Genomic DNA, 14807 nt, shown 5'->3' with positions numbered 1-14807 from the left:
TTATGGCAGGCTTGGGTGAAAATCTATAATTTTGATTCTCTGTTTAATACTCTCCATTATTCCAAAATGCCTCTTGGGTCAAGTGCCTCTGTTTTTTCAGGACAGTGCTTCCTGCTATCACCCAAACAGCTGGAGTCCTTCTATACTCTGCACAAGATCACTAGAAACCATGAAAGTAGGGATTCTCTTTCTCTCACCCTGACCCTTTCACAAACTTGAAATTTTCTAAACAGAAATTCCTCTCTGATGTTTTCAGCTAAACACAAAAGTACAAATTTGGGTTTTCAAGACTGAAAAATGGTAAAAATACTTTATAAAGTAGTGAAATGTTCACACTCTATTCAGGGTTTTCAGTTGCATTTACAGAGACATTAGGAATCTGGGAGTTGTTTTAAATTGTAGCTGGCAGGAGAGAAGAGAGAGAATCCAAAATTAAAGGATTAACTCCATCCAAGAGGCTATTATCAAAAGGAAACTCCTCTCGTTTCTGATAAAGACTTCCAAAGTGGACAACAGCCAAGAAAGCTTTTTTTCCCCCACCTCCTATCAAAGATTGCATCCCTAATTTTGAAAGTCTAATGATGCTGGGCCTCTTTCTGGATCCATCTGTGCTATATCTAGACTCTCTCTGCCAAAGAGATGCAGGGTCTGGTTTTGTTCAATTGTACTTTGCTCTGTGCTTTCTTTTTGGTTATTTTGACCATAGTTCTCATCAAACAAAAGATGTCTATCTTTTATCATTTGGACATATTGAAAGGAATGTTCCTTGTCTCACTGTCTCTCAAAACATTTACAGTCATTATATGAGAAGAGAAATTCCACAGGGACCAATTACCATAAACATGTGCAGGTTAAAGATATGTGTACATATTTTATATTTGATATATTCAATTCAATATCTGAAAGGGCTTAAGTAAATTTATGATGTTCTATTGCAAGCTATGTGATTTTTATAGACTCCAAGGGAAATATATTTTAAATTTTGCTTCTTCATATCAAATGTATATTTAACAAAAGATAGCTAGCCTCTAAAATCAACTGGTCTAAGTATTTAAGCTCTATTTTGAAGTATACTTTAATGTTTGAAAACGCATTTATTTTGCATAAGTCTTTTCTGTCACAAGGGAAAATATATGTAGAAATACTGTCCACAGTTTTAATATCAGTCCTAAAGTGTAATGATTATGTAATTTGAAAATGTAGCCTGCCATTATCTGGAGTCTAGGACCAATGAAAATGAGTGACCCTGGAGTCAGTGTAGTCAATGGTGCTTACATGAGGTCCTCCTAGGACAGAGGTGGAGATGGTTATGCTAAGAGCAGAAGAAGGAGGTAAGCAGAAGACCACAGGGTGGTGGTCCTTGCTAGCTCTGGTTGATCAGAAACCTTGGGTGTGTTACAAGGAGGTTAAGGGAGCTGTCTGTGTCAACCTGTGTAAGTTTGGACCCCAGTTTCAGAGTGTTCTCCTAAATAAGTTCTTTAACCCCTCTAAGCCTCTGTAAAATAGAAAAACAATAGTACTAATCTCATAATATGGTTGTGATTTAATAAGACAGTGTATGTAAAGTGCTTATTTAGAGACATCCCTGTAAAATAATGGTTACTAGTACAGACTGCAGCCTTAGTCTAAATTTTAAACATAAACCCATCACTTAGTTTCTGTGAAATTATCTTAACTTCTTTTAGTATCAGTTTCCTCTCCTGAATATGGGTATAATAAATAGTAGCAGCATCATTGTGCAGATTACTTTAGTTAATTCAAGCATTTAGAAGAGGACCTAATGCATGATAAATGCTCAAAAATATTAGCTGTTATTATTAGAGTTCCTAGAAATGTTACTTGAAAAGTACCTAGAGCCAAAAAACTGTTCACTTTCAATTCTTTGCTTATCTAACTCCCACAGCAAAAGAAGGGAGAAACATTCTTACTTTATTTCATTTCTCTTCCATTCTAAACTCATTTGCTTTGCTCCCAGGAGAAAGCAGGTGTGCTTGCTTTGGCGGTGGGGAGTGGGGAGGAGAGCACATTAAGCTAGCATTCTGACCCATCTGTCTAGCAATACCTCCAAAATGGGATGTACATTGCACTACAAGCTGTGAAATCAGATGGTTGAAGGCACATGCATTTTCCTGAGTAGTATCATGAAAGACTCTCCTTTGTCTGGTCTGTGTTTAAGAGGTCTTAGACTTTCATCTTTATTCATGGGTTCAACAGGTGTGGCCTCCATTGCTAGTGAACAGTCACCTGTGGCTTGACACTTGACAAAGGTGATTTTACTGGATGATGAATCTTACTGAATGTTATAGCTAAGAACTCTATTGTCTGTCGGTGGATAGAATTTAAGATACATTTAGGTGTACCAACCCTGAGAAGAAACAATGCTGGACTGTGTGTTATTAGTTTAATAAAGCATATGCTTGCTGTCAGTAATGTTTATTCTTTTAAAAAGTACATATGGTTGACGATACAGTTCTTTGAGTTGTGGCGTATTAAGTCCTTGCACTCACAGATTCAGTTGTATCAATGTGGTGAGTATCTTACACAAATGTTAGTTTTCCTCACTCATCACCCAAGGACATCCTGAAAAAGCAGGACTGTGTATGTGTAAGGTTGGATCGAGGTGGCTCAAATCAGGAGAGAAGGGAGAGTGCAGAAAGTGATGTGTGTCTAGATTTGGATAGGAAGAAATTTCCTAAAGAGCTTTTACTCTTATTGAGGTTCATAATCCATAAAACTTTTTTCCAGAGAAAAAGAATCCATGATCTTGTGAAACTGGATTTCTGTAAATTTATTCCCAAGTTTCTCAGCAGGAAAACTTGTTTTTTGTCCAATTGTAACTGCTATCTTGCCAAGGTAAGAGAACTTTTGATATATCTATGCATGTCTTCCCAGGCTAGGAATGCAGCACAAGACTCTTTACATTAACTGAGTAATCAGATGGTAAAATAATCACTTTGGCCATTCTCTGTGTGAAGTGCACATTTTTTGATGATAAACTAAGTAATTCCATATGCACATGAACTGTTAGTATTCGATTCCTGTTTCTCTTGTAATGTCCTAGGTCTTTTGTCTTTTGAATCAATTAGGTCAGTCTCTGGGGGATTAAAAAAAAGAAAGAAAGAAAGAAAAACAGACCGTAGTTTAAGCCAAAACACTATAATACTGTCCATTCAACATATGGTGTTTATAGATCTTGAAAACAGAATCAGGAGGAATGCTTCAGATTAGAAGGGATTTCTCCACATCAGAAGTGGTTTCAATTTGTTAGCTTTTAAAATCTTTGGTCCTGGAGTAGTTTTTATTGCAGTCAATAAAGTGGTTAGTGAAATGAGAGTAAAATATTATAATTATTTCATTAAGTAAGATTTTTATGCCTCCACTGGTATGCAAATAATATGCTACTTTGTTTTTTATTTCATATATATGTAAATATGCTCCACATATATATTCTACACTTCTTTTAAGTCACAGTGTGAGAAGTTGCTGCAATGTGAGAAGTTGTGTAGTAGAGTTAGCTGGAAAATCTTTGCTCTCAGCTAGGGCAGCATGGCTGACCTTTGACTCCACAGGAAAGTCCACCCTCTGTTCAAACCCTCTTGTTCCAGACAGCCCAGCACAGATGGCATGAGTGGTTCTGGCGAGCCAGCCGGTGAGAACAGGCAGGCAGACATCTGCAGGTGAAGGCCGGGAGGGAATCACGGCTGGAAGGTCATTGAAAGTCGATGCACAGAAAGGCTGTTTCCCCAGCAGCAGAAATTACCCTGTAAGACCTTTGCAGGTCCATGAGGCAGGAGGCCAAGGGCGATATACAATGAATAGTTAAACTGTCCTAAGAAGGGCCTGGTGTCTATTAAAATCCCAAACACCTGAATCACATCTGACTTGAAGATTACCACCTAAAGGTTCTGAGCACCAAACAGTCCTAGGAACAAGAATATTGGCACACACACACAAAAAAAAAAAAAAAAAATCACGTGAGAGTTGTTAAAAGTACCAGTGCCCAGACCAGTTAAGAAAGAGTCCCTAACCATCAGTACATATCTCTAAACAGCTCCTGCAGAGGACAAGACAAAAAGGACCACTCCTCAAAGCACAAAACTGGACTGGCTGGTTGTTTAAAGTGGTGAGTTGAGCTGAGTGAGCTCTGAACACCCAAAATTAAAACTTAAGTTAATAGCTGTGGAGATTTCATCATTTCTTAAGAAATTTTCTCTCTCTCTCTCTCTTTTTTTTTTTTGTATTTTTGTCTCTTTTAGGACTGCACCTGCAGCAGATGGAGGTTCCCAGGCTAGGGGTTGAACTGGAGCCGTAGCTGCTGGCCTAAAACACAGCTATAGCAACTTGGGATCCAAGCCGTGTCTGCAACTGACACCACAGTTCACAGCAACACAGGATCCTTAACCCACTGAGTGAGAGGCCAGGGATTGAATACGCACCCTCATGGTTCCTAATCAAATTCATTTCTTCTGCGCCACAATGGGAACTCCAAGAAATTATTTTTTAAGAAAAAGAGAATGAGGCAAAGAGTCTAGAGACCTGATTATTATACCAAACTTTGCCAGTCATTTCAACTGAGAACCTACCTATTCCTTGTCTGTGTAATATAATAGAGTTGGATAAAGTAATCTCCAAGGTCCTTCCTTTCCTCCTATTTCTGTTGTCAAATGCTGCTGGTATAAAACTCTGAACAATCTCTTCTTTTCCTTTTAAAAACTGGTAGTTCCCTGGTGTCCTAGAAGATTAATAATCGTGCCTTGTCAATGTTGTGATGCCACTGTGTCACCCCGGCTGTGGCGTGGGTTCAATCTCTGGACCAGGAACTTCTGCATGCCTCAGGCATTGCCTAATAAACAAAAACTGTTAATTTTTTTCTGATGATTGAAAAATAAGAATATCATAATTTTATATTTTAAAGCCTCTGTCCCACCTTTCATTTAATAAGAAATAAAACATGAAATGTTTTATGCTATGATCACTCATTTAAGATCATATAGAAAATCATCATTAGTACAACAGGGAAGAAAAAAAATTAAAAATCATGTAGGTAGGGAAAAATAAATAAAACTTTTTCTATAGGCAGATGACATGATTGTATATGTAGAAAATATTAAGAATTTACAAAAAAAGAAGACTTTAATAAGTTTAGCAAGGTCTAAGAATATAAGTTCAATATACAAATATCGGATGTATTTCTATATTCAAGCACTGAAAAATCACAAATTGATTTTTTAAGTATTATTTAAAATATCCAAAAATAAACTATAAATAAATCTAACAAAATTTGCGTGTGAAATCTAATAAGATTTATATGTTATAACTACAAAATATTGGAGAGAATAATAAAAAAAAATGTGTTCATGGCTTAGAAGGATCGATGTTTTGAAGACGTAAATTGTCAGAGTTCCTGCTGTGGTTCAGAGGCTTAAGAACCTAACATAGTGTCATGAGGATTTAGGTTGGATCTCTGGTCTCATTCAGTGGGTTTGGATCTGGCAATGTGGCAAGCTGCAGCATAGTTGGCAGATGCAGCTTTTGCTGTGGCTGTTGATGTAGGCCAGAAACTGCAGCTTGGATTGGACCCTTAGCCCAGGATATTATTTTAAGAGGTGGTGAGGCCCTTAAAAAAAAAGAAAACATGTGTCAATTCTCCCCAAACTAATTGATAGATTCAATGAAACTCCAATCAATAACCTAGAAGGCTTTTGTAGACTCTGAAAAGCTGATCCTAATATTTATAAGAAAAAGCAGAGGATACATAATAAACAAAATAATTTTAAAAATAAATAACAAAGTTGAATGCTATCTGATTTCATGACTTACTATAAAACTTCAGTAAGAATTACTGTATAAGACACATTTAACTTTGGTTAGGTGGGATCCGGAAAAGATGGGCTAAAGAAGGCACCTGAAAACATGTGTGCTCATTAGTATGGTCAGGAACCCTAGCTATGCACTGGATATATTTTGTAAATAAAGTTTTATTGGAATACAAACATATATGCCCATTTGTTTACATACAGTCTATGACTGTTTTCACACCACAGTGTCCAAGTTGAGTAGTTGCAACAGAGTCAGAGAACATATGGATAAGGTTGCCAGATTTAGCAAATGAAAATACAAGAAGCTCAGTTAAATTTGAATTTCAAAAAAAACCACAAAAAAAAGTTTTATTATAAGTATGACCCATGCAATAACTAGGACATAGTCATACAAAAAATTATTTGAGGTATATTTGAAATGCCTTGAATTTTATTTCTATGTATAAATTTAAAGACTGAAGTATTTAATCTTGGACCTTCATAGAAAAAGTTTACCAACACCTGCTTTAAGGTAAGTGAGAAAACCTTCTTTAACAATTAATTATATTGTCAATATTTAAAATGATTTGAAATTGTTTTTCCCTGAAAGAAGTTAAACAATTAACCAAGTATTAATACATTTGTCTTTTTTGAGCTACCAAGATTAAAATATGACACCTAAAATTCTAACTATTTCACTAATTTTTTCACCAGCTTCAAAACTTCCAATAAACTCCTCTACATATGAGAGTATACTATTATTTGGAGCAGTGGCTCACAAACTTGCACATCATATTACCTAGGGTGCTTTTTAAAAATACAAATTCAGAGTTCCTGTTGTGACACAATAGGATCAGTTGTGTCTTGGAAGCTCCGGGACACAGGTTTGATCCCCAACCCAGCACAGTGGGTTAAGAATACATTGCCACAGCTGCAGCTTAGGTCACAACTGCAACTCAGGTCTGATCCCTGACTTGAAAACTCCATATGCCACAGGGTGGCCAAAAAGGGAAAATAAATAAATTAATTTAATTTAATAAAAATAAATATACACACTCTTAATTAAGCCCCAGACCCATAAATTCTGATTCATTATGTCTAAATTGGAAACCAGGAATATTTTTATTTTTTTCAGTTTTTGAGATGATTTTGGATAGGCTAGAGAACTGATGACTTGCACACTGGTTTGCAAACTTTTACATGTATCAGGGCTTGTTAAAACTCAGATTGCTTGGCCCTAGTTCCAGAGTTTCTGATTTAGTAGGTCTGAGGTGGTGCTCTAGAATGTAGATGGCAGAGTAGCAGGACATGAAGCTCACCTACTCCCACAAAGACAGCAAAAATACACCTATATGTGAAACTAATCACACAAAAATTTGCTGAACACAGCAAAGGGATTCTGATAGAGCAAGAAAATCTTCACGTAACCAAGGAGGACAAAAGCAAAAAAAAAAAAAAAAAAAAATAGGAAAAGAGGGAAAAAGTGAGAAAGGAAGTAGTTCAGGATCTGCACCCTTAGGAGGGAGCTGGGAAAGAAAAAAGTTCCTGAAACCTGGGAAGTGCCCCCCCAAACAGGGAGGTCAGCTGGGACAAAGGAGGGAGTTTAGAGTCTCAGAGGAGAACACAACAATCAGTTTTAAGCAACTAAAACAGAAACAATCCCGCTCAAACAATCATTGTGACCACCCTGCACTTCCCAACCAAGATGACAGACCACTGATGTGGGCAAGGTTTGGGAACTAAACCTTGGGCTCTGGCAGTTACACTGAGGGAGAGAATTGGGACCAGCTACATGGGAAAGAAACTGGGATTGGCTCTATAAAAACAGCCGAGAGAAACTAGGGCTCTCACATTTGAGGACATAAGCTGAGGAAACTTGTATAGGCTGGGAGGTCAGGCACCATTGTTTGGAGGTGCTGGAAGGAAGGGGCAGGATCCAACAGTAAAGCCGTGTTCCCTACACATGCTCTCAGGCAGTAGGACGCTGCCAACTATCAGCTTCGGGAGTCATGGTGGGAGAAGCTTCTATGTGACAGTGGCTCCTGCAACCCCTTCAGTTACTAGGTGGCTCTCAAAACTACTCCCTGTATCTGGCAACATCAGCAGCTGCTAATGCAGGCCTTCCCTTTGCCACGTGGCTCTCATGATTGCTCTCTGCAGCTGTGTTGGGGCACCACTAACCAAAAAAGGACACTAGATAACACACATTTGAAAGAAAGAAATAAAGAAGGAAAGAAGGATGGAATTAAGGAAGGAAGGAAAGAAAAGTCAATCCAAATACAATACCAGAGTTCTCATCATGGCTCAGTGGAAACGAATCTGATTAGTATCTATGAGGACGCAGGTTTAATCCTTGGCCTCACTCAGTGGGTTAAGGATCCGGCATTGTTGTGGGGTAGCAGACATGGCTCGGATCTGGTGTTGCTGTGGCTGTGGCATAAACCAGCAGCTACAGCTCTGATTTGACACCTAGCCTGGGAACCTCCATATGCCTCAGGTTTGGCCCTAAAAAGCAGAAAACAAAACAAAACAAACAAAAAACACAAAGATAGTCATCAAATCCCAAGACAAGAGAACAAATGTGCAAGGGAAGAAAAAAGTCCAACATCAACAAACCCAAAACAGTTAAGAAAATGACAACGAGCACATATATATCAATAACTGCTTTGAACACAAATGAATTAAGTTCTCCAACCAAATACAAAGACTGGCTGAATGGATAAAAAACAAGACCAGTATAAAGTCTGTCTACAAGAGATCCACTTCAGATCTAGGACACATAGAAGGTGAAGGGATAGAAGAAGATATTCCATACAAATAGAAATCAAAACAAAGCTGAAGTATCAATACTCATGTAAGACAAAATTTACTTTAAAGACTACTACAAGAGACAAAGGACACTACCTAATGGTCAGGGGACCAATTCAAGAAGATATACCAATTGTAAATATATATGCACTTAATATAGGAGCACTTCAATATATAAGGCAAATGCTAACAGCCATAAAAGGAGAAATTTACAATAACACAATAATAGTGGGGGACTTTAACACCCTATTTACAGAAATGGACAGATAATCCAGATAGAAAGTCAATAAGGGAACACAGGCTTAAATGACACACTAGACCAGATAGATTTAATTGATATTTATATGACATTTATACAACATTTCATTGGAAAGCAGCAGAATACACATTCTTCTCAAGCATACATAGAGCATTCTCCAGAATAGATCAAAATTTGGGCCACAAATCAAGCCTCAGTAATTTTAAGAAAACTTAAATTGTATCAAACATCTTTTCTGACCATAATGTGGTAAGACTAAAAATCAACTACAAAAAAAAAAAAAAAAACTGCAAAAAACAGGATCACATGGAGACTAAACAATATGCTACTAACAACTAATATATTATTGAAAAAAATCAAAGGGAAATTTAAAAAGACCTAGAAGCAAATGACAACAAAGACAAAACAATCCAAAACCTATGGGATGCAGCAAAAGCAGTTCTAAGAGGGAAGTTTATAGCAATACAAGCTTACTTCAGGAAACAAGAAAAATCTCAAATAAACAACTTAACCTTACACCTAAAACAACTAGAGAAAGAAGAACAAACAAAATCCAAACTTAGGTGAAGGAAAGAAACCATAAAGATCAGAGCAGAAATAAGTGAAATAGAAACAAAGAAAACAATACAAAAGATCAATGGAATTAAAAACTGGTTATTTGAAAAAAATCAACAAAATTGTCAAACCTTTCATCAGCCTCATCAAGAAGAAAGAGGAAAGGGTTCAAATAAATATAATTAGAAATGAAAAAAAAAGAAATTAACAAACAATAACGCAGATATTCAAAGGATCTATACATTAACAACAAAAGATCACAAAGAGAAAATAAGGAAAGAAACCCATTTACCATCTCATCGAAAAGAATAAAATACCTAGGAAAAATCCTACCTAAGGTGGCAAAATGCACTCTGAAAACTATAAGATGCTGCTGAAAGTTATCAAAGATGACATAAACAAATGGAAAGATATCATATTCTTGGATTAGAAGAATCAATATCATCAAAATGTGGTACTACCAAAAGCAATCTACAAATTTAGTACAATCTCTATTAAATTACCAATGGCATTTTTTACAAAACTAGAATAAATAAATTTAAAATTTAATTGGAGATCCCACTCTGGCTCAGGAAATTAATAACCTACCTAGTATCCATAAGAATGCAGGTTCAAGCTCTGGCCTCACTCAGTGGGTTAAGAATCCAGGGTGGCTGCAAGTTGCAGCATAGGTTGCAGATGTGGTTCAGATCCTCATTGCTGTTGCTTCGGCAGAGTCCAGCAGCCTATAGCTCCTATTCAGCCCCTAGCCTGGTACCTTCCATATGCTTTAGGCATATCCATAAAATTAAATTAAATTAAATTAAATTAAATTAAATTTTTATGGAAAAACTAAATATCCCAAGTGGCTAAAGCAATCTTGAGATAAAAATTGAGCTGGAGGAATCAGGCTCCCTGACTTCAGACTATACTACAAAGCTTCAATCATCCAAATGGTATGGTACTGGCACAAAAAATAGATGTATAAATCAGTGGAACAGGATAGAGATAAACCCACATATCTATGGTCAATTAATCTAAGACAAAGGGGGAAAACATACAATGGAGAAAGACAGTCTCTTCAATAATTTTTGCTGAGAAAACTGGATAGCTACATGTAAAAGAATGAAATTAGAACACTCTCTTACACTATACACAAAAATAAATTCAAAATGTATTAAATACTTAAATATAAGATCAGATGCTATGTTTCCTATAGAAAAATATAGACATAACACTCTTTGACATAAATCACAGCAATATCTTTGATCCACCGCCTAGTGTAATGAAAATAAAAACAAATATAAATAAATTGGACCTAATTAAACTTAAAAGGTTTTGCACACCAAAGGAAACCACAAACAAAACAAAAAGCGAGCACACAGAATGGGAAAAAAAATTCTTTAAAATAACCAAGAAGGGATTATCTCCAAAATATACAAACATCACATAGAGTTTTATATCAAAAAGACAACCCAGGCCGCCATGATCATCCCTGTTCTCTGTTTCACGTGCAGCAAGATCTTCAGCAACAAGTGGGAGGCCTACCTGGGGCTCTACAGGCTGGATACACAGAGGGGGATGCCCTGGATGCACTGGGCCTGAAGTGCTACTGCTGCCACTGCATACTACTAGCCCATGTGGACCTGATCAAGAAGCTGCTCAACTACATACCCCTGAAGAAGTGACTGTGCAGCCAACAGGCAGCATTTCACCCAGAGATATTCCCCTGAGGTATGGGGAGCTGGAGGCCTGCCTGCCCACAGCCCTGTCTGCATGTCTCCCTCTCCAGAAAGAATCTTAGGATAAATGCATTTGAAGACCACACACAAGAAAAAAAGACAACCCAATTAAAAAAATGGTCAGCAGAGGGAGTTCCTGTTGTGACTCAGTGGGTTAAGAGCCTGACATAGAGTCCATAAGGATGTGGGGTCAATCCCTGGCCTGCTTGGTGGGTTAAGGATCTGGCATTGCCACAAGCTGTGGCATAGACCTATAGCTGTGGCTGATTTGACCCCTAGCTCAGGAACTTCCAATGACACAAGAGTGGCTATAAAAAGAAAAAATTAAAATAAAATTTAAAATGGACATAAAATCTAAACAGACATTTCTCCAAAGAAGACAGACAGATGGCCAAAAAGCACATAAAAGATGTTCAACATCAGCAATTATTAGAGAAATGCAAATCAAAATGACAATGAGGTATCACATCACTCTAGTCAGAATGACCATCATCAAAAAGCCTACGAATAATAAATGTTGAAGAGGGTATGGAGAAAAGGGAACCTTGCTACACTGTTGGTGGGAATGTAATTAGTGTAGTCGCTATTGAGGAGGTTCTTCAAAAACCAAAAATAGAACTACCATATGATTCAGCAATCCCACTCCTGGGCATATAACTGGAGAAAACCATAATTTGAAAAGATACTTGCATTCTAACATTCATTACAGAACTATTTACAATAGCCAAGACAAGGAAGCAACCTAAATGTCCATCAACAGAAGACTGGATAAAGACGACATGATATATTAGGATAGTGGCCATTTGAAAAAGCCTGAAATAATGCAATTTGCAGCAACATGGATGGACCTAGACGTTATCATGCTAAGTGAAGTTAGTCAGACAGAGAACAATAAATATCACATGATATCACTAATATGTGGAATCTAATAAAAATTATACAACAGAAATTACAAACTAAGAAACAGACTCAAAGAAAAGTCATATTTTGCCATAACCTAAAGTGTCTCTAATCATACCAAAAAGTATTGAGAATATGATAAAACCTTAACCTTAAATATGCCATTAAAAGTTTATTGTAGGAGTTCCTGTTGTGATGCAGTGGAAATGAATCCAACTAGTATATCTGAGGATATGGGTTCAATCCCTGGCCTTGCTCAGTGGGTTGGGGATCCGGTGTTGCCACGAGCTGTGGTGTAGGTTGCTGATGCAGCTCAGATCCCACGTTGTGTTTGTGGCGTAGGCAGACGGCTATACCTCTAATTCAACCCCTAGCCTGGGAAATTCCATATGCCCTAAAAAAAGAAAAAAAAAACATTGTAGACATAGAACTAACTACTAAAAAAACAATTCATCAATGTAATGAAATACTTGAGAATAAATTTGACCAAAGAATTTAAGTTATACATTGAAAACTATAAATATCATTGAAAGACATTAAAGATCTAAATGAATAGAAAGACACCCTGTGACTTGGAGAACAGACTTGTGGTTGCCAAGGGCAAGGGGGAGGGAGTGTGCTGGACTGGGAATCTGGGGTTAACATGTGCAAACTATTGCATTTGGAATGGATAAGTAATGAGATCTTGCTGTATAACACTGGGAACTATATCTAGTCACTTGTGATGGAGCATGATGGAGGATAATGTGAGAAAAAGAATGTGTGTGTGTGTGTGTGTGTGTGTGTGTGTGTGTGTGTGTGTGACTGTGTCACTTTCCTGTACAGTAGAAAACTTACAGAACTCTGTAAACCAACCATAATGGAAAAAATAAAAATCATTAAAAAAATAAATAAATGAAAGACCCAATGTTCATGGATTGGAGGACTTAATATTGTTAAGTTGGCAATACTCCACAAATTCGTCTGTAGATCCAACACACTTCTTTAAGGAAATTAGCAAATTAATTCTAAAATTTTTGTGTAAATGTAAACAAAGGAACCAGAATAGTCAAAAAGTCTTGAAAATGAAGAACAGTTTTGGAAGAACAGTGTTTCCCAATTTCAATACTGACTAGAAAGCTGCAGTAACCAAAAGAACATAGTAGTAGCTTAAGAATAGACATATGGAGCAATATAATTGAGATTCCAAAAGAAATACACCCTTACCTTTACAGCCAACCGATTAGGACTGCTGGATATTCACATGAAAAATGATGAAGTTGGACTTCTACCTCACACCATATACAAACATTAATTGAAAATAGATCAATGAACTAAACCTAAGAAATAAAAACTATAAAAAATATTAGAATGAAACTTAGGTGTAAACTTCTGTAATAACCTTGTATCAGGCAATAGTTTTTGATGTGCCACCAAAAGCACAATAAACAAAAGGAAAAAAATAAATTGGACATCATCTAAATTGTGCTTCAAAGGACACTATTAAGAAAGTGAAAAGACAACTCAGAGGAGAAAATTTTTGCAAATCATATATCTGATAAAGGACTTATATCTAGACTATATAAAGAGCTACTAAAACTCAACAATAGAAAGACAACCCAATTAAAAACAGGCAAAGAATAGGTATCGCTATCTCTCCAAAAAAGCATATAAAAATGTCTGATAAGCACATGAAAAGATACATAGCATCATTAGCCAACAGGGAAATAAAAATCAAAACTACAAGGAGATATCACTTCACAACCACTAGGATGGTTGTTATTACACACACACACACGTACACATGTACACAGAGAAGGAGAGAGAGACAGAGAGAGAGATAGTACCAGAGAAGATATATAAAGAAATTGGAACACCTAGACATTGCTTATGAGAATGTAAAATGCTGCAGCCACTTTGGGAAACAGTCTGGTAATTCCTTAAATTGTTAAACATAGAGCTACCACATGACCCAGCAATTCTACTCCTTTATATATACCCACGAGACATATATGTCTACAAAAAACTTGTACACAAATGTTCATGACAGCATTATTCATAATAGCCATAATGAGGAAACAACCTAAATGTTTATCAACTAAAAAACGGATAAATAAAATGAAGTATATCCCGACAATAGAACATTATTCATCAATAAAAGTAAATTATGAATACATGCTACAGCATGGTTGAACATTGAAAACATTAGACTAAGGTAAATAAGCAGTCTCAAAGGGCCACATTTTATATGATCCCATTTGTATGAAATGTCCAGAATTGGAAAATCTCTAGTATTACAAAATCCATTAGTGGTTGCCTAGGGATGGGAGGAGTATAGGAGGATTAGAGAGTGACAGTTAATGTATACAGGCTTTCTTTTTATGTAATGATGTTCCAAAATTGTGGGGATGGATGCAAACTGAATATACTGAAAGGTGTTAAATTATACACTCGAGGAGTTTCCGTCATGGCGCAGTGGTTAACGAATCCGACTAGGAACCATGAGGTTGCGGGTTCGGTCCCTGCCCTTGCTCAGTGGGTTAACGATCCGGCGTTGCCATGAGCTGCGGTGTAGGTTGCAGACGCGGCTCGGATCCCACGTTGCTGTGGTTCTGGAGTAGGCCAGTGGCTACAGCTCCGATTGGACCCCTAGCCTGGGAACCTCCATATGCCGCGGGAGCGGCCCAAAGAAATAGCAAAAAGACAAAAAAAAAAAAATTATACACTTGAAAAGAATGAATTGGATGGTATATGAATTGTATTTCAACAAAGCTTTTAATAGAACAT

The 14807-nt window shown here is 36.9% G+C and overlaps 1 pseudogene; it reads left to right on the top strand.

Moving 5' to 3' along the window:
* On the top strand, window positions 10885-11087 carry LOC100154184 (annotated as a pseudogene).

This window comes from Sus scrofa, chromosome 4 (genome assembly GCF_000003025.6).
Source record: "Sus scrofa isolate TJ Tabasco breed Duroc chromosome 4, Sscrofa11.1, whole genome shotgun sequence".
NCBI lineage: Eukaryota > Metazoa > Chordata > Mammalia > Artiodactyla > Suidae > Sus > Sus scrofa.
Note: the sequence above shows the minus strand (reverse complement) of the source record. Positions and strands in the feature narration are given on the sequence as shown.